Here is a 21536-nt window from a genome sequence, read left to right on the forward strand (position 1 = left end):
CATGCTGCAACATGGATGAACCTGGAAAGCATTATGCCACGTGAAAGAAGCAAGTCATTAAAGACCCCATATTGTATAATTTCATTTATATGAAATGTCCAGAAGAGGCAAATCTGTACAGACAGAAAGTATATCAGTGGTTGCATAGGGCTAGGGCGGGGTTCAGCGGGAGGCAGTGGGCAGTGACGAGAGAATTAGGGGAACTGAGTGAATACTATTGGATATGGGGTTTAGGGGGGCAAATGTTGAAAATGTTCTGCATTCATTGTGGTGATGGTTGTACAGTACTGTGAATATACAAAAATTATAGAATTGTATACTTTAAATAGTGAATTATATGTTATATGAATTATATCTCAATGAAGCTGCAATATTTTAAAAAAGGAATGGTTCAAAGGAAATATAAAACCAGAGGGTTTTGGAATCAAGTCTAATTCAATCAATCATTCAATCAATAATCAATAGAGAGAGTCTGGTAACATGATATTTTACCAGTTATGATCTAAGTTGTGAGGTACTTAATGACTGTTGATACAAATGTAGAAATTATCTTTGTTACCTTTAACCAACAAGAAAGAATTTAAAAATCTTACGATTCCCTAAAGAAAAATGTTCAAGAAGCAAAGAAGGGCTACTGGTCTCAAGAACTATAAAGAGGGTGATGGAGTTTGAATGTGTTGACCCCTCCAAAACTCATGTGGAAATTTGATCTCCAATGTGGCAGTGCTGGAAACTGATTGAGTCATGGGGGCGGATCCCTCATGAATGGATTAATGCTCTCCCTGGGGGAGGGGGGAATAATGAGTGAGTCCTCGCTCTATCAGTTCCTGCCAGAGCTCGTTGCTTTAAAAGACCCTGACACCTTCTCTCTCTCTCTTGCTTCTCTCTCTTGCTTCCTCTCACCATGTGATCTGCTTGTACCCGCTGGCTGTCTGCCACTTCCACCATGAGTAGAAGCAGCCTGAGGCCCACGCCAGATGCAGCTGTCCCAGAATCGTAAGCCAAATGAACCTCTCTTCTTTATAAATTACCCAGTCCCAGGTATTTCTGTTATAGCAACACAAAATGGACTAAAACAGAGGGTCAGAAAATACCTCCCATAACTGAAAATAAGAAGGACCATAACAATGTGCATAGAATTGTCTATAAGTGCCAATTTCACAGAACCAATTGATCATGTCTGCAGAAAGTAGCCATATAATACAACATCAGCTAGAATTGTGGAAATTAACAAAGTCATGAGGCAGGTAATAAGAGGCTCTAGGGGCAATTATTCACATGAAATAAGGAAAAGGACAACTGAAGAACAAGGCTATTAGCTATTCTAGATGGGGTAAAGGGGTTCCAAGCTTCGAAAACTAGAATCGATAGCACAGATAAAAAACACTAAAGTTAAGAATCATAGTGTGTTTGTTTTTTAGGTTATTTAGCTTGCAAGATACATCTCAAGAAAATCCAGTTCCCTCTGATCAAAACCTATGTGCACTAAGCCACCTTCTCATCACTGAGCCTCCGATGCATCCATTTTTATGAAGTCCCTCCAATGGGCAATTTGTGTAGCTCCCAAGACAAGTCTCCCCTGACGGAAATGTAATGAAAGGCAAGGTCCAGACCATAGTCCCGTAGAAGCACGGCCTGCATGACTCACCCTCCAGGAGCTCACCACTCCTGAGTGAACTGGAAAAATTCAGTTGGGGGAAAGTGAAGGGATGGTGGCCAGACACGAATCAATGCATTGGACAAATCATCAATGTGATTTTAGCACGAGAGTGTCTGTTCGCCTAAATGATAATTTGCATAAGCAAATCTCCTCTCAGTCACACTAAATAGACACTTGGAGTATCTTAATTCCTGATATCACCCCTTTGTGGACACTCACTGCATGCCAGGCACTGAGCGTGTGCTGGAGACGCACCGTGAACACCAGCGTTCAGCTTATGGATGAACCGGTCAGTTGAGACAAGTCCACTCCCCGGCTTCGACATCCGCCGCACACACTTTGGGAAAGGCAAACTTGTTTACTCTTTTCCTTGTCCTATGACTTCCTTACTCTTCCCTACTTCTTCCCAGGTATGAGTTTCAGATTCCTACCCCTCAAATCTAAAATATAAAAGACAGCAGTTGAATCGAAAAACGATTGCCACAGTAATACTCGTATAGTCTTTGAGTTCCAGAAGTCAATTTTCAATTGTCCAGATTTCTTCTGTGTGTGGGAGCAGAATAGATGACCTGTGGTGCAGGTGGGACCATCCCTCTGGAGGCTCCAAAATGGAGACATGAGAAAGGAGTGGATCACACAACTCAGTTAGTCCCTTCACTGCGATTTGTCAACAGATGCTGAGTCATCACCCATGAAGGAGTGTCTGTCTACACCCTAGTGTTCATGCCCTTGGTGTCGAGCTAGATGAGATTCCAAATCTTCCAATATATTACTTTGAAAAAGGGATGCACCCCCCTCCCCTCTGCCTAAATTTGTTCTGGTCAAGCTCCTGCAGGAATGAAATGCAGAGTTCATGTGGCCAAATAACAAGAGAACCCCAAGCCAAGAAACTAAGATAAAAATTGGTCTAGGACGTGGCAAATCCCTGAGGCATCACCTGAGGGAAACTCACAATGAGCCGGGAGTGAGACTCTACAACCCAGGGCACATGAGACTGCGCTGTAAAAAAGTAAGCACAGAGAGCCCACAATAAAAGTGTATTCATCCACACAATGAAATACCCTGGAGTAATCAAAGATAACATATAGGAATATTCAGTGATATGGAAAAATATTCCTAAAGTGTTAAGTGAAAAATTTATGATTCAAGCAATATGCACAGCATGTGCTAATCTTCATGGAAATAATCTGTGTGTGTGTGCATGTGTGTGCGTGTGCGTGTGTGTGCGCGTGTGCGTGTGTGTGCGTGTGCGTGTGTGTGTGTGTGAAGTATATACGATGGAATACTACATGTACTCCACACATATATAAAGAAAGAGAGGAGACTGGAAGCTTATACATCAGAACTTAATCAGTTATTAGCCCAACATTACAGGTAATTACTTATTATTCTGCTTTCTTTTTCTATGATAAACACATATTCCTTTAGAAATGGGAAAAAGTTATAAAAAGTATTATAAGATTGAAATGATTAGGATGCAATTCAGAAGAGGGAGAAATATTTTGTAAAGATTTTATAAATTTTCAGCATGATACTTTCATACTTTTCAAGAAAAAACTCTAAATTTCACTGTTTTAAAATTTTCATCAAGATCTGAAAACATTCACAAGTGGATTTCCTTCACACATCTATCTCGGCATATAGAGCACTTCTGGCTGTGACCTGTTCAGGACTATCGGAGCATTCTTCCATCCTTTGAATTCTGTCTTGTAAAACTGCTCTGACTTTTGCATACTCTTCCAACCGCTGCTGATATTCTCTCTCAGTTAAATCTGTACACGCAACACAGAGAGCTCGCAAACCTTCAAGAAAGAGCGTAACATAGGTTGGCAGGTGACCACTTACCACAGAGAAGTGGAACATCTGGAAATAAAATCCAAGTCACGCAAATGTGAAGTCCATCACGTGGCCTACCTAGACTGCCCCTGGCTCCCTCGCCATCTCTTCCCTGCTCCTCGGTCTCACTGTGGCATTCCTGCTGGTCTTCTTGCTTCCAGAATCTTGCACTTTCTCTCCCTTTGACATGAAATGATTTCCCCTGGAAAACCATACAGTTCTCCCTTACTTCCTTAAGTCTCTGCCTAAATCACCCTATGGAGAGAATACCACATCCCTCTGTGGTCACCTTACCCTGCTTTGCTTTTCTTCATAGCACTTGGTACCACCTAACATTAGCGATTTGCTGATAAATTCCTTCAGGGCTTGAGCCTTCTATGTTTTATTCACTACCGTCCTAGAGGATTAGAACAGTGTGTGGCACTTAATAGATTCTCAGTAACTATGTGTTGAATGAATGAGGGTTCGGATTTTTAGTTACTAGCCAAATGATCTCTAAAACAATATAAAATTAATTTAAATTATATTTTGTAAGGACTTGTTTAAAAATATTTTAACTATATTGTGTTCCAGTATTTTGTTCCTTAAGAAGAAAATTATATTTCCTTAAGAGATAAATGCTAAGTCAAAATCAGAAGGATAACAAGAGAATGACAGAAAAATATCAACTATGTCAGCTTCCTGAGTTACATATATAAAATAATTTAATTCAAAATGCACAATACATAATGGAATAGCAAGTGTTTTTCTCCAACTTTGGGTGAAGTGGTTGGTGCAACTAGCAAAAGGGTAACACTTAGCAAACAGAAGTAGATAATGATAGAAGACACTGAAACACACAGTAAAAACACATTTTACTGTTTTCTCATGAGCACAAAACTGCTGGAGAGAGGAAAAAAGGGAAAATAATCATAATGTCTCGACAGGGCTTGTTTGGGAAACCATCTACCTTTAAGCAAACAGAAGTCACTACAAAGTCACACATACAAATGACCTTCCCTTGCCCACCTACGTGCCCAAACAAGTATCAGTGACAGGCATTCAGGTTATAATTTGAGCATTTGAGAACAGCATTTCCAAAGAGAAGTGGATTCTAAACAATTTTCACTTCCCTTCTGTGGCAAAATATTCCAGATGGGTTAATGTCTCCTCCACAAACAGAGAATCTTTTGAAAGTCTCTCATAAATCACTGTATCCTATGGGGAAAAAAAATTCCCTGTGATTAACATCTTATATAAGGCTTCTGGTCAGAATTCTAAATACTGCTTGATAATTTTATCGTTATATCTAATAGAAGTGAAGGCGTTTGAGTGGCCACAGTGAAAACATAATTTCAGAATGAGTTCAGAAATAACCTTTAAAGTATACACTGGTCTAGTCACTTTTAAGAAAAGTGTCTAATCTCTGCAAATAAAAAATATTGAAGACCACAAAACAGAGAGAGTAATGAAAGAAAGACACCAATTTTACATATCCTCAAATTTATCAATCAATAAAACCTACTAAAAACCACACCTGCCAGAAAAAATGAAAAGACTTAAGTGTCACATCCTAAAGGATTTAAATGCAATCCAGCTTTCTAACCCTGAAGAAGCAGTTAGGCAGTTAGTCCCAACCCACGTGAGGCTCTGTTCAACAGACACTCCGAGATAAGAAACACGACCAATAAAAACGAAGTGTAGAGAGGAAAACTTCACTTGCTACATATTTCAGGTAAAGTTTAATAATTCACAGTACATTCCTGTACTGTTCTAAGATGGGAAAAAACAAAAACCCTATTTTGTTTCCTTGCATGTTAAGATAAAACTTCTATCAAATAGAAAATATACCATTATAAATATGTAACAAAATGGTGAATATTTTATTCACCAGTTTACTACTATGCAGAGACCTGTACATGACTGGAAGAAATACCTTGATAATGACACTTTCTATGGTGGGGGGAGGGCTGAAGCTGGGAGATATTAGACATCAATGGCTGACAGAGTATCAAATAATGCCTACCATGGCCTCTAAGGAGGATGGGTTATATTTACTGAGCACCATTTGTCAGGCTAAGCATGGATATGCAGGTGGAGGGGTACAAGCTGTAGCATCCTGATTCCCTCTGCCTTTATGCAGGAGAGGAAAGAAGAAAAAGTAGGGCTAAGCATGACGGAGAAAGCATGCTTCCAAAATGTCAAATATGGACTTTAAATTCTTTGCTATTGGAAATGGGACACTGAGATATAAACACCCTCCCATCAGCTCTCATACAACAATTTTGGTACAGGCTACATTGTTCACCAAGGCCTTTATAGAATGGATTCTTTTGGTAAACCCAAAGTTTCTGAGTTCTATGACCAAGTTGATATGTGGCAAAGAGAGAACAGATATGAATGTAGAAGCTAGAGGGTTAGGGACAGGACCTGTATTTTCAGATAAAAATATGAAACAATGGTTTTCAGATACCAAGCATCAGGAAACCAACGGTAGTGATCCCTGAGAGATGGGAAACAAATGAGGTAAGCCCAACAATTGCTCTAGCTTATTGTCTTGAGAGAGTTTCCAGGCCAAGGTACAGGGAGAGCAAATGCAGGTGGAGTCCAGGGAACAATTTCAGTTGAGCAGATAAAGCTGGGATCCCAGGAAGGCCAGAACAGTAGAATTCACAAGGTAGAGTTCCTAGGAGAAGAAACTGTGCATAGAGAGAAGACTTCAGAGATTGGCAGAGCCCCTCAGGTATTCATCTGAGTACTGATTAATGCATATGAGGAAAGTGCCAGAATCCAGAGAAAGAACTACCAGAAAGAATTAGAGGTAGCAGTTTCCAGGGTTCACACAGGGATAGATATAGTGCCTATATCCATCAGCCAGACTGGAAAAAGTCATGAATTATGAGTTATTGCATAGAAAACTCAGGAGCAAAAATCTTGATTTAGAAGTGCAAAATATTTTGCACTAATTGGACACTGGTCCTGACTCACCAAGCAAATTTAAAATAAAATATAAATGATTCTGTTTCCAAGTAACTTAAAAGTATCCTAAAACAAAGTTCAAAATAACTTATAAGAACACAAAATTATCCAGCACCTAATGGTGGATGGTCACATGATCTACAAGTGCGATGGAATGCATAAAACAGATAAGTTGCACAATAACATGAATGTACCCAACACTATTAAACTGTACTCTTAAGATAGTTAAGATGGCAAGCTTTATGTTATGTATATTTTACCACAATTTTTAAAAAAATTGCACAAAACAAAATTCACACACACACACAATGCTACACAGACAAACGAGTGCATGTGATCTGAAATCTGAATAAGGTTGATGGATTATATCAATGTCAAATTCCTGGTTGTGATAGTGTAACTATACAAAATGTTACCACTGGGGGAAACTGGGTGAAAGGTATATAAGATCTCTCTGTATTATTTCTTACAATTACAGTTTTTGGCAGGCAATCTACAATCATCTCAAAATAAAAAGCTGTAAAAACTCCGACACCCAGCAAGGCAAAATTAAAAACATCTGGCATTCAATCAAAAATTATAAGACATTCAAAAAAGAAATATATGACACCAAATTAGAAGATAAATCAGTTAATAAAAATTGACACAGAAATGATAAATATGGTAGAATTAACAGACAAGTTTATGAAAAGTTATTTAAACTGTATTTGATATGTTCCAAAAGTAGAGATATAGAAGAAATTAAAATGGTTCATATTAAACTTCTGGATATAAAAACATAATGTTTGAGATTCTTTTAAATAATATACTGGATGGGATTAATAAAAGATTACACACTGTAATAGAATTATTTTTGAACTTGAAGACATAGTAATAAGAATGACCCAAACTGACACACACAGAGAGGAAAAAATCTTGTGAAAAATATGGTCTAATATGTGTCTAATTGGAATTTCTGGAGGAGGAGACAGGAAAAATATTTGAAGAAATAATGGTCCAAATTTTTCCAATTTGATAGAACTATAAACCCATATATAAGAAGGGGTCCTGAGTAGGCCCATTTCACCAGCCTCCCCACCCTGAGTGGTTGCCAATTGAATTAGCACCTCAATTTCCCAACACTCTCCTGGCAAGCAAATGATCCAATTAAAATTGGAAAGGAAGGGGCCGGCCCGGTGGCGCCCTGGATAGTGCGCCGCTTGGGAAGCGCGGCGGCGCTCCCGCCCGAGGGTTCGGATCCCACATACAGACTGGTTCCCGCTCACTGGCTGAGCGAGGCGTGGGGGCAACGCCGAGGGTTGCGATCCCGTTGCCGGTCCCGGACCGGTGTGGGGGCAACACTGCGGGTTGCGATCCGTTGCCGGACACGGAAAAAAAAAAAAAAAAAAAAAAAAAAAAATTGGAAAGGAAAAAGGAAAATAAATGAATAAGGGGCACTGAAGGTAGGTAGTTGAGAAAAAAACCATAAACCTAGTACAAATAAAAAGAAAACTATGCCAAGACACATTGTAATCAAATTTATCAGAACAACTGATAAGAAAATCCTAGAAAAAAGCCAAACAGGGGGAAATATGTTACATATAGAGGAACAAAGGTAAGGATGACAGCAGGTTTTTCATGGAAACAATGCAAGTGAGAAGCCAGTGGAACAACATCTTTAAAGTAGCAAAAGGAAAAAAAGTTAACCTAGAATTCAGTAAAAATTTATTTTTAATTTAAAGGGAGAAAAAGATAAATATAAAATAAAGATTTTTATCAGACAAACAGACTGGAAAAATGTCTATTACCAGCAGATCTACACTATAAGGTATGGTAAAGGGAGTCTTTAGACATAAGGAAAATTATACAAAATGGATATATGAGTCTGAAGAGAAATGGTATGACATGAGTATATATAAAATATTTTTCTTGCTATTTAATGCTTTATAAAAGATAATTGACTATTTAAACAAAATTAATAACAATGTAGCATGAGATTTATAACATTTGTAAAATTAAAATGTATGACCACAATAGCAAAAGATTGGGAAGAGAGAAATGTAATTATAGTATGGTAATTGCAAGGTTCTTATACTATGTGTGAAGTAGTATAATATAAGTTGGAGGTATAATGTAATAAATTAAAGATGCCTACTACAAAGTACTAAAATAAATAAAAAACAAAGAAGAGAAATTGGAATAAAAACTACTCCCGTAATCCAAAGATGGTAAAAAAAAAAAAAAAAAAAAAAAAAAAAAAGGGAAAAAAAAAACCCCCCCAAAACCAAAAAGGGAAAAAAAAAAAAAAAAAAAAAAAAAAAGAGGAATAAGCAAAAAAGAAGAGATGAAAAAACAGAAAGTAAATGGTAAGGTGATGTGTTTAAACCTAGCCATTTCAGTAAACGCACTACATCAATGGTTTAAACATCCCAGTTAATAGGCAGAGGGTTTCAGAATGCATCAAAGACACAAGAACAAACTACATTCTCCTTAGAAGAAACACACTTTAAATGTATAGACACATATGTGTCAAAAAAAGAAAAAGATACACCATAATAACACTAATCAAAAGAAACCTGGAGTGGCAATATTAGTATCAGACAACATAGATTTGAGAGTAAAGATTATTAACAGGAATAAAAAAAAATCATTTTATAATGACAGAGAGGTCAATTTATCAAGAGAAAATAATCTTAAATGTTTATGTACCTAATAAGAGACTTTCAAAATATATGAAGCAAAAAAGAATAGAACTTCAAGGTGAACACAAATCCACAATTACAATTGGGGATTTCAACATCCCCCACTCACTAATTGATAGGACAAGATGGCAAAAAGTTACTAAAGATATAGAAGATTTGAACAACACTATCAACTGACTTGAGCTAATCAATAGTTATAGAACACTACACACCAAAAAAATAGAAGACTCATTTTTCCTATGTACACAACAAAAATTTAACAAAACCATAGTCTAGTCAATAAAACAAATCTTAACAAAACTAAAATATTCAAGTCATACCAAGTATGTTCTCTAAATATAATGAAATCAAATAATTAAATTAATCAAAGAAATATCTCTGGATAATTCCTCAATATGTGAACACTAAATAACACATTTCAAAATAACACATGGGTCAAAGAAGAAATATTTAAAATTAGAATATTTTGAAATGAATAAAAATAAAAATGCAACTTGTCAAAATTCGTGATATGCTTCTAAATCAGCATTTATGTGGAAATTATAACACTAAGAAAACAGAAAAGAAAGACCTCAAATTAAGTTCTAGAAAAAGAGGAGAAAATGAAGCCAAAAGTAAGCAAAAGAACCAAAAAAATAAAGTTGAATGTCAATCAATGAAATAGAAAGTAGAAAAACATGGAAAAAAACAACAACACTGAAAGCAGGTTTTTTGAGAAGATCGATAAAGCCAAAAATTGCCTGACTAGGCTGATCAGGAAAAAGGACAGAAGACACAAATTGCCAATATGTATACCTATGCCCACAAATTTGATAACCTAGATGAAATGCACCAATTTCTTGAAAAACACACTCTGTCAAAATTCACACAATAAGAAATCATTTGAATAGTCCGATATCTATTAAAGAAATTGAATGAAGAATTCATATCCTTCCAAAACAGGAAGCACCAGACCCAGATGGATTCACCAGATAATTCGACCAAACATTTAAGGAATAAGTTATACCAATTCTCTATAGTCTCTTTCAGAGGGTGGTTCAACATATGCAAATCAATAAATGTGAAACACCATGTCAACAAAATCAAGAACAAAAGCCATATAATCATCTTAATAAATGCAGAAAAAGCTTTTGACAAAACTCAACATCCCTTCATGAAAGAATCTCAACACAATAAAAGCCAAATATGACAAACCTACTGCCACTGTCATGTTGAAAGGGGAAAAGATGGTAGCTTTTCCTTTAAGAACAGAAACAAGACAAGGATACCCATCCTCACCACTCCTATTTAACATAGCATTGGAAGTACTTGCTAAAGCAATCAGACAAGAGAAAGAAATAAAGGGTATCCAAATAGGTAAAGACAAAATCAAATTGTCCCTGTTCACAGACGACATGATCCTCTATAGAAAAATACCTAAAGACTACAGGAAAAACACCTGTCTTTAGGGAAACACCTAGAACTGATACACAAATTCAGTAATGCTGCAGATACAAAATTGATATGCAAAAATCAGTAGCATTTTTACACTGCAACAATGAACTAGCAGAAAAAGAAATCAAGAAAGCAAGCCACTTTACAATAAGTACCAAAAAAAAAAAAAAAAAAAAAAACCTAGGAATAAATTTAACCAAGGACACGAAAGATTGCTACAACAAGAATTACAAATCACTGCTGAAAGAAGTTAAACAGGACACTAAAAGATGGAAAGACATTCCATTTTCATGGATTGGAAGAATCAAAATTGTGAAAATGTCCATACTACCAAAAATCATCTAAAGATTCAATGCAATCCCCATCCAAATACTAAAGACATTCTTCAGAGAAATAGAAAAAACAATCCTAACATTCATATGGAATAAAAAAAGGCCCCAAATAGCCAAAGCATTCTTGAGCAATAAATAAATAAATAAAGCCAGAGGTGTTACACTGTTGACTTCAAATTATACTACAAAGCTATAGTAACAAAAGCAACATGATGCTGGCATAACAACGGACACATGGACCAACGGAACAGAGTAGAGAACCGAGAAATCCACCCACCATATTTATAGTCAACTGGTCTTCAACAAAGGCACCAAGAACATACATTGGGGAAAGGACAGCCTCTTTAATAAATGCTGCTAGGAACACTAAACATCCATATGTAGAACACTGAAACTAGACCCTTACTTCTCACCATATACCAAAATCACCTCAAAATGGATTAAAGACTTAAACAAGACTTGAAACTATAATACTTCTGGAAAAAAACACAGGGGAAACACTACAGGATGTAGGTATGGGAAAGAGTTTATGAAGAAGACCCCAAAAGCACAGGCAACATAAGAAAAAATAAACAAATGGGATTATATCAAACTACAAGCTTCTGCACAGCAAAGGGAACAATCAACAGAGTAAAAAGACAACCTACCGAATGGGAGAAAATACTTGCAAACTCTAAATCCAGCAAGGGATTAATATCCAGAATACACAAGGAACTCAAACAACTTAGTAAAATAAATAAATAAATAAATAATCTGATTAAAAAATGGGCAAAGGAGCTGAATAGAAATCTGTCAAAGGAGGACACACAGATGGCCAACAGATATATGAAAAAATGTTCAACATAACTAATCATCAGGGAAATGCAAATCAAAACCACTTCAAGGTATCGTCTGATCCCAGTTATACTGGTCATTATCAAAAAGAGAATAACAAATGCTGGCGAGGATGTGGAGAAAGGGAAACCCTTCTGCACTGTTCGTGGGACTGTAAGTTAGTACAGCCATTATGGAGAAAGGTATGAAGCTTCCTTAAACAACTACAGATAAAACTGCCATTCAATCCAGCAATCCCAGTGCTGAGTATATACCCAAAGGAATAGAAATCACCATGTCAAGGGGATACCTGCACTACCATGTTTATTGTAGTTCTAGTTACAATAGCCAAGCTATGGAACCAACCTAAATCTCCATCAATGGATGACCAGATAAGGATAATGTGGTATATATACACAATAGAATACTACTCAGGCATTAAAAATAAGGAAATTCTGCCATTTGTAGCAACATGAATGAGCTTGGAGAAAATTATGTTAAGTGAAACAAGCCAGGTGCAGAAAGAGAAATACATGTCCTCACTCATAAGTGGGAGTGATAGTCAACTCTGTAACCCACTAATATGAATAATCAGTTATGCTTCAATAAAAATAAAATTAAATAAAAGAAGTAAAAATAAAATAATCCAATTTATTTTATGCAGAGTAAAATTAATAAATCAAGTATTTATTTTGATGAATTTTTGCACCACATGATCAAAATACAGAACATTTCCAACACTCCTAAAAACCAAAAAAAGTCAGTTGGTTTTCAAATACCCTAGCAATGAACATGTGGAATTTGAAATTAAAAACACAATACTATTTACATTAGCACCCCCAAAAACAAAATGCATAGGTATAAACCTAACAAAATATGTACAAGATATATATAAGGAAAACTAAAAAATTCTGGTGAAAAAAATCAAAGAACTAAATAGATGGAGAGACACACCATGTTAATGGATAGGAAGACTTGGTATTGTCAGGATGTTTAGTTCATCCCAACTTGACTGATGCAATGTAATCCCAGCTGAAATCCCAGCAAGTTACTTTGTATATATCAATGAACTAACTAGATAATCTATATAGAGACATGAAAGTCCTAGAATAGCCATAACAATATTGAAGGAGAAAAACAAAATTGGAGGACTGGTGGTATTGGAGAAAGAGTAAACAAATAGATCAATGGAACAGAAGAGAGAGCCCAGAAATAGGCCTATATAAATAGTCAACTAATTTTTGACAAAGAAGCAAAGGCAATACAATGGAGCAAAGACAGTCTTTTCAACAAATGGTGTGGGAACAACTGGACATCCACATGCAAAAAATGAATCTAGGCAGTGAACCTTATGCCCTTCACAAAAATTAATTCAAAATGGGTCTAAAAAATAAAGTCTTAAAAGAAAAGGAGAGGAGGAGAGGTATTTAAGCAGACATTTCACCAAAGAAATGAATGGATGGTGTGCAAGACAGAATTAACACAGCAGGTTGGAGACTGCTATTCTTGGAAATTTCTACTTGTAAGGATGGCCCTTGGCTGGCATCCAGGAACTTGGCTGGAAAACGATTCCCTAACCTGATACAAACCTTCCTTGTGTGACCCCCATGGGAAGCCTACACATGAATTCCTCCAGACTCTGCCTCTGTATTTTTCCCTTATGATCTCGTTGTGTGCCCACACCATGTTACTGTAATAAACCTTAGACATGAGCACAATTACGTGCTGAGTCCATGAGTCCTTCTAGTGAATCTCCAAACACAGGGGACCCCAGGACACATGGCAAATAAACACATGAAAAGATCCTCAATATCAGTCACAGCACGGAAACGTAAATTAAAACTGCAATGAGATCTACACCTATAATAATGGCTAAAATTAAAAAGACTAGCAATGCCAAGTGTTGGGTAATATTGCTAGTAGGAATGTAACCACGGTTTGGTGGTTTCTCAAAAGTTGAACATACACCTACCATGGGATCCAGCCATTTCACGCCTAGAAATATACTCAAGAGAAATAAAATCAAATGTCCATACAAAACTTGCACACACATATTCATATTTGCAGTAGCCAAAAACTGCAAACAAAATATCCAACAGCAGACGAATGAATAAGCAAACTGCTATAACCATACAATGAAATACTACTCAGCAATACAAAGAAATGAACTATTGATACAAGGTACAACATAAACGAGTCTCAGATGAATGAATTACAAGTGACAGAATCCAAACAAGAAGACACAGTACTATATGATTTCATTTATAAAAAATTTTAGTAAATGCAAACAAATATATTGTCAGAGAAAGTAGATCAGGGTCAAAACTTATCAAATTGTACAACTTTTATTGTAACATAGTTGATTGTACGTATCTGTGCGGTGCAGAGTGGAATATCAACCCCTGTGTGCAATATGTGATGCTCAAATCAGAATTATTATATTCAACAATATACACTGTCATTGCTATTGGGGGCCCTTTATCAATTCCTCCCTCCCCTCCCTTCCCACGTCTAGTAACTTCAGTTCTCCTTTTGAAAGTTCAATGTATTATTGTAATTGTACCTTTCTTTCTTTTATTTATGTGTTTACTATTTTAGCTCTCACTTGTAAGTGAGGACATGCAGTATTTCTCTTTCTGTGCCTGGTTTATTTCACTTAATACGATTTTTTCTAAATTCTCCTTGTGGCTGCAAATGGCAATATTTCATTCTTTTTTATGGCAGAGTAATATTCGTGTGTATATATACAACATTTTTCTTATCCAGTCATCTGGTGATGGACATTTAGGTTGGTTCCAACCCTTGGCCACTGTAAATAGAGCTGCAATGAACATGGGGGTGCAGGTATCCTTTTGACATGATGATTTCCATTCCTTTGGGTATGTACCCAGCCGTGGAATTGCTGGATCGTACAGCAGTTCTATCCGCAGTTGTTTAAGGAATCTCCATACCGTTTTCCATAATGGCTGACCCAATTTACAGTCCCACCAACAGTGCAGGAGGGCTCCCCTTTCTCCACATCCTCACCAGCATTTGCTGTTCTCCATCTTTTTCATGGTAGCCAGTCTAGCTGGGGTGAGATGGTAGCTTAATGTGGTTTTGATTTGCATTTCCCTGAGTTTAGTGATGTTCAGCATTTTTTCAACTGTCTTTTGATCATTTGTATATCTTTATACCTAATGGTGATATCTTTATACCATTTTTTAATCTTTTTTATTGTTGTTTGAGTTCCTTGTTTAGTTTGGATATTAATCCTTTGTCAGATGTATAGTTGGCAAATATTTTCTCCCACTCTGTAGGTTGTCTTTTTGCTCTGTTAATTGTCTTTTGCTGTGCAGAAGCACTGTAGTTTGATATAATCCCATTTTTTAATTTTTCTTTTGGGTGCCTGTGCTTTGGGGCTCATATTCATAAAGTCTTTGCCTAGCCCTACTTCCTGAAGTGTTTCCCCTGCATTTTCTTATAGGAGTTTTATGGTTTCAAGTGTTATATTTAAGCCTTTAATCCATTTTGAGGTGATTTTGGTATCTAGTGAGAGAGATTGGTCTAATTTCATTCTTCTACATATAGAAGAATATTCTGTTAATAACATTCATATTCTTCTACATAATTTTCCCAGCACCATTTATTAAAGAGGCGGTCTTTTCCCTAATGTATGTTCTTGGTGTCTTTGTCAAAGACCAGTTGGGTATAAATACATGGGTTGATTTCTGGGTTCGCTATTATGTCCATTGGCCTGAGTGTCTGTTTTTATGCCAGTATCATGCTGTTTCTGTTACTATAGCTTCATAATATAGTTGGAAGTAAGGTAGTGGTGGTTTTTTTTTTTTTTTTTTTTTTTTTTTTTTTTTTTTTTTTTTTTTTTGCTCAAGATAGCTTTGGCTATTTGGGGTCTTTAATTTCCATATGAACATTATGATTTTTTTTTCTATTTCTGTGAAGAATGTCACTAGTATTTTGATGGGGATTGTATTGAATCTGTAGAGCGCTTTGGGTGGTATGGACATTTTCACAATGTTAATTCTTCCAATCCAGGAAGAAGGAATGTCTTGCCATTTTTTTGTGTCCTCTTTAATTTCTTTCAGCAGCCATTTGTAGTTTTCATTGTAGAGATCTTTCACCTTCTTGGTTAAGTTGATTCCTAGGATTTTTGTGTGTGTGCGTGTGTGTGTGACTTCTGTAAATTGGCTTGCATTATTGATTGCTTTTTCTCCTTGTTTGTTGCTGAAGTATAAAAACACTACCAATTTTTGGATGTTGATTTTGTATCCTGCAACTAAATTGTTAATCAACTCTCAGAGTTTTCTTGTAGAGGTTTTAGGCTGTACCATATACAGGATCATGTCATCTGCAAACAGGGAAAATTTGACTTCATGTTTTCCAATCTGGATGCCCTTTATTTCTTTGTCTTGCCTGATTCCTCTGGCTAGTACTTCCAGTACTATGTTGAATAGGAGTGGCTAGAGTGGACATCCTTGTCTTGTTTCCATTCTCAAGGGAAAATCTTTCAACTTTTCCTCATTCAGGATGACATTGGCAGAGGGATTGTCATATATGTCTTTTATTATGTTGAGATGCTTTCCTTCTGTACTTAATCTGCTGAGAGTCTTTTTCATGGAGGGAAGTCGAATTTTGTCAAATGCTTTTTCTGCATCTATTGAGATTTTCATATGTTTTGCGTCCTTGGTTTTGCTGATGTGATGTATCACATTTATTGATTTGCATATGTTGGTTGAACCATCCTTGCATGCTTTGGATGAATCCCACTTGATCATGGTATTTAATTTTTTTCATGTGTTGCTGTATTCTGTTGGCTAATATTTTGTTGAAGATTTTCATGTCTATGTTCATCAAGGATATTGGCCTGTAGTTTTCTGTTTTCTGTGGTATATCTGTCTGATTTTGGCATCAGGATGATACTGGCCTCATAGAATGAGCCTGGAAGAATGGCCAGTTTCAATTTTTTGGAATAGTTTAAAGAGAACTGGTATTGATTCCTCTTTAAATGTTTGGTAGGATTTAGCAGTAAAGCCATTTTGTCCTGGGGTTTTCTTCATTGGGAGACTGCTGAGTACTTCTTCAATCTCTTTGCTTGTTATCAGTGTGTTCAGATTTTCTGTTTCTTCTTGGTAGTCTCTATGTGTCCAGAATTTTATCCATTGCTTCCAGGTATTCAAATTTGTTGGCATATAATTGTTCATAATAGCTTCCAATAATTCTTTTTATTTCTGTGGCATTGGTTATTATGTTCCTTATTTCAGCTCTAACTTGTAATTTGGGTCTTTTCTGATTTTAGTTAGTCTGACTAATGGTTTGTCTATTTTATTTAACTTCTCAAAAAACCAACTTTTTGTTTGATTGATATTTTATATTTTTGGGGGGGTTCTATTTCATTTAGTTGTTCTCTGATATTTCTTTCCATCTACTACATTTGGGATTGGATTGTTCTTGTTTTTCTAATTCTTTGAGGTGTAGTGTTAAGTTGTTAATTTGAAATCTTTCTATTCTTTTGATGTAAGCATTTAAAACAATAAACTTCCTTCTTAGAATGGCTTTTGCAGCATCCCACATGTTTTGGTATGATTTTTCATTAGTTTTGAGAAAGTTTTTGATTTCCTGTTTAATTTCTTCTTGGACCTATATGTCATTCAGTAGCATGTTGTTTAATTTCCATGTGTTTGTATAGTTTCCAGAGTTTCACTTGTTGTTGATTCCTAGATTTAATTTGCTGTGGTCTGAAAAGATCCTTGAAATCATTTCAATTTTCAAAAGTTTGTTGATGCTTGATTTGTGACCTAGCATGAGGTCTGTCTTGGAGAACATTCCATGAACTGGTGACAGGAATGTATATTTTATAGTTGTTGGATAAAATGTTCTATAGATATCTGCTAAGTCCAATCAGTCTAAAGTGTGGTTTAAATCCTGTGTTTCTCTGTTGATTGTTGCCTAGATGATCTGTCCAGTGTTGGGAGAGGGGTGTTCATATTGGGGTCTATCTCTTTCCTTAAGTCTAATATTTTATTTGCTTTATATATCTGGGTGCTCCAATGTTGGGTGTATATATATTTATGATTGTTATTTTTTCTTGCTGGATAGATTCCTTTATCATTATATGATCCCTTCTTTACTCTTTTTATAGTTTTTGGTTTAAAGTCTATTTTATCCGACATAAAAATATCTACTCCTGCTCATTTCTTATTTCTATTTGTGTGGTATAACTTTTTCTATCCCTTCACTCTTAGTCTGTGTATGTCTTTAAAGGTGAGGTGAGTCTCTTGTAAACAGCATATAATAGGGTCTACATTTATGGTTATTACTGAATAGTATTGCCTTACTTCTGGTGTTTTATTGATTTTTCACTTGGATGTTTTGAATGTCTTATGTTTCTTTCTTCCCCTTTTATTGTTTTCTTTGGTGTTTTTGTTTTGGGGGGGGTGGTAAGATACAGTTTCTTTCTTTCTCATTTGCATTTTTGTTGTGTCAGTAGGTTTTGTTCCTTCTTGTGTATTAATGGAAGTGATTATCTTTTTTTTTTTATTCCAGATGCAGGACTCCCTTGAGGATTTCTTATAGGGCTGGTCATGTGGTGGTGAACTCTCATAGTTTTTGTTTGTCTTGGAGATGCACTATTTCTCCTTCAGTTCTGAGTGATATCTTTGCTGGATATAGTATTCTTGGCTGGCAGTTTCTTATTATTTTATTATTTTTATTATTTTGAATATATCCTCCCATTCACTTTTGGCATGTAGAGTTTCTGTTGAGAAGTCTGCTGTTAGTCTGATGAGGACTCCTTTATATGTGACTTGATGCTTTTCTCTTGCTGATTTTAGGATTCTCTCTTTGTCTTTGACTTTGGACAGTTTGACTACAATGTGTCTTGGGAAGGACCTATCTGTATTGAATCTGTTTGGGGATCTTTGAGCCTCTTGAATCTGATGGTCCATGTCTGTTCCTATGCCTGGGAAGTCATCTGCTATTATTTCATTGAATATGTTCTCAATGTCGTTTCCTTTCTCCTCCCTTTCAGGAATACCCATGATTTGGATGTTTGTGCACTTAAGGTTATCTGCTGTCTCTCTTAGATTATCTTTATTTTTAAAAAATTCTTTTTTCTTTTCTTTTTTGTCTGCCTGGGTGATTTCAAAGAGACTGTCTTCAATATCAGAAATTCTTTCTTCTGCTTGCTTGAGTCTGCTGTTTAAGCTCTTGTTTATGTTTTTTTTATTTCACTGGATGATTCCTTCAGTTCCAAGAGTTCTGCTACATTCTTTTTTAAAGTATTAATCTCTTTGTAGACTTCCTCCTTCATACCCTGTAGTTTTTCTCAGTTTGTTGTGTCATCTGTGTCTTGTATCTCATTGAGTTTCATTAAGACTTTTACTTGGAATTCCTTTTCAGTCATTTCAAGTGTTTCCTGCTGTATGGGGCCTGGCTCTTAAGAGTCATTATATTCTTTTGGTGGACTCATGTTTTCAAGTTTTTTCATGTTTTTAGTATCTTTATGTTGATGTTTAGTCATCTGGAAGATCAGTTGTCTCTTCTATTACTTCCTTTCCCTTGACTCTGTTGGTGGCCCTCTTTGTATCAATTCAGATGAATGGTTGGCTGTCTACCTGCACAGGAGCAGTGGCTGCTATGGATGCTGCTGTGGTAGCTGGCCACCCTCATGGTGGCAGTGGTTGTGGTGGTGTCTTTGGTGGGTTACTTGCATGGCAGCAGTGGCTGCAGTGGTGGCAGGCTGCTTGCACAATGATGGTGACTGTCTGGCAATGACTGCAGCAGTGGTGGTTGCAATAGCTGCTTGCTTGGCTGTAGTGACCTCCACAGCTCCCTGTGCAGCTACAGTGACTGCAGAAGCAGCTGGGTTAACTTGCAGAGGTGGCAGCCATGCTGGTGCCTGTCATTGCCTCTTTTGCTTCTACAGTGTCCACAGCAGTAGTGGGGTTACCTTGTGAGGGTGGCAGCAGCACTGGCAGCTGTAACTGCCTCCCTCGAGTTTGCTGTATCTGCAGTGACAGCAGGGTTACCTTGTGGGGGCAGCAGTGGTGCCAGAGGCTGCACCTCCCTCCCTCCCATCTGTGATGTCTGCAGCAGTAGTGGGGGAAGCAGGGATACCTTGTGGGGTGGCAGTGGTGCTGTTAGCTGCAACAGCCTCTGACACCTCTTTAGTGTCCACAGCAGCAGGGGGGTTTCCTCATAGGGGCTTCAGCACCGCCAGTGGTTAGAACTGCCTCACTCTCATCTGTGTTGTCCTTGGTATTGTCCTACTTGGCCACAGAGTTACCTCGTGGTGACAGCAGCAGCAGTGATGGCTGCAACTGCCTCACTCTAATCTGCTGCAGCCCAGGCAGCTGCAGGGTTAATTTGCAGCTGGAGCAGTGGTGCTGGGGACTGAGGCTTCCTCGCTCACTCCTTCAGCAGCTTTGGTGGCTGCAAGATTAATTCACGGTGGGATCAGCAGTTCTTGGACCTGCAGCTGCTTCACTCACATTCACAGCAGCCCTGGCTGCTGCAGGGTTAATTCACAGTGAGATCAGCAGTTCTGGGACCTGCAGCTTCTTCACTCACATTCACAGCAGCCCCGGCTGCTGCAGGCTTAATTCACTGTGGCAGCAATGGCGTGGGCAGCTGCAGCTAGCTGCCTTGCCCATCTGCACTGTGTCCGTGGCAGATGCAGGTTGATCCACAGCAGCAGCAATGGCTGCAGCCACTTCTGCATCTGTGGAGTCCGTCATAACCAAGACAGGCCACCTGCAGAATGCTGCTCTGCAGGGAGCTGCTCTATGATGGTCAATGGTTCTGGGACCAGACAATGGCTCTGGCAACTGTGACGGTGGTGGCAGTGGGCCTGTTTCGATCTTGTTATGTTAGAGAAACATGTCCTGGGTACCCCTAAGTCACCATCTTCCCAGATTGTACAGTTTAAATATGGGTAGTTTATTTTACCTCAATAAACCTCAATTCAACCTCAATAAAGCGGATTTTTTAAAGTACATTATGGTAGTGAACAAACATGTAACTGCTGTAAAAAAATAGTTTTATAGAGATAAAAGAAAATTCCTGAGACTACCAAGTGCAGGAACTTCGGGCTTGAAACTTGGATCAAAATTCCTGCTGCAAACCCTCAGCACTGACAATGTAATAACTGCTCCTCAATAAAACAATTGAGTGACAGCAAACTTCCGGCTTATATTAAAGCTTAAAAATAATTCTGGTGTGAGCCACCATTAATTTCAAAGGGCTTTGTCTGTTAGGGAAGCTCTTTGGCTACCTTGAAATGTAGTTTTCAATCTTGGTTAAGGCTGTCAATAACTAATGACAACAGTAGATGAAAAGCAAAAACATTAAAAAGTGTTGTGAGGTTGTAAAAGGCTTCCCAAGTTGTTGGACAAAGGAAGAAAGAGTTAATGTGAATAATAAACCCCAATCCTCACAGCTCCTTTGCAGTAGAGCCGGAGCTGTCTCGTAGGAGTCTAGACAGTTACAGACGTCCTTTGTCTATTACTAGAACAATACGAAATGCATCGTTAGTTTCTATTTTCTCCTGTACGTGATGCTAACACACACACAAAATCAAATCAAATCAGAATTCCGATAGTTACAGTCCTCAGCCGACAATTAGTGAAAAGGCCAACGTGTTTCTTCATCTGTAACATGTACATGTAATATATAGTACATAATATAAAATATAATAATTAAAAAGCCAGTGAGGAGAGAGGAAAGCCTCCCCAGGCTCCGTGTGTTACTCAGTCCTCACAACACCTCTGTCAGGTAGACCTTCTGTCCCCATTTGGCTACACGGAGATGGGAAACTGCTTGCTC

At 37.3% G+C, this 21536-nt stretch overlaps 1 pseudogene; it reads right to left on the reverse strand.

Annotated features, from left to right (window-relative positions):
- Positions 1 to 3280: 3280 nt before the first annotated feature.
- The window catches only part of LOC103599955, a 28720-nt pseudogene continuing 10464 nt past the window's right edge, over positions 3281 to 21536 (reverse strand).

Source organism: Galeopterus variegatus, unplaced genomic scaffold, assembly GCF_000696425.1.
Source record: "Galeopterus variegatus unplaced genomic scaffold, G_variegatus-3.0.2 Scaffold3160, whole genome shotgun sequence".
NCBI lineage: Eukaryota > Metazoa > Chordata > Mammalia > Dermoptera > Cynocephalidae > Galeopterus > Galeopterus variegatus.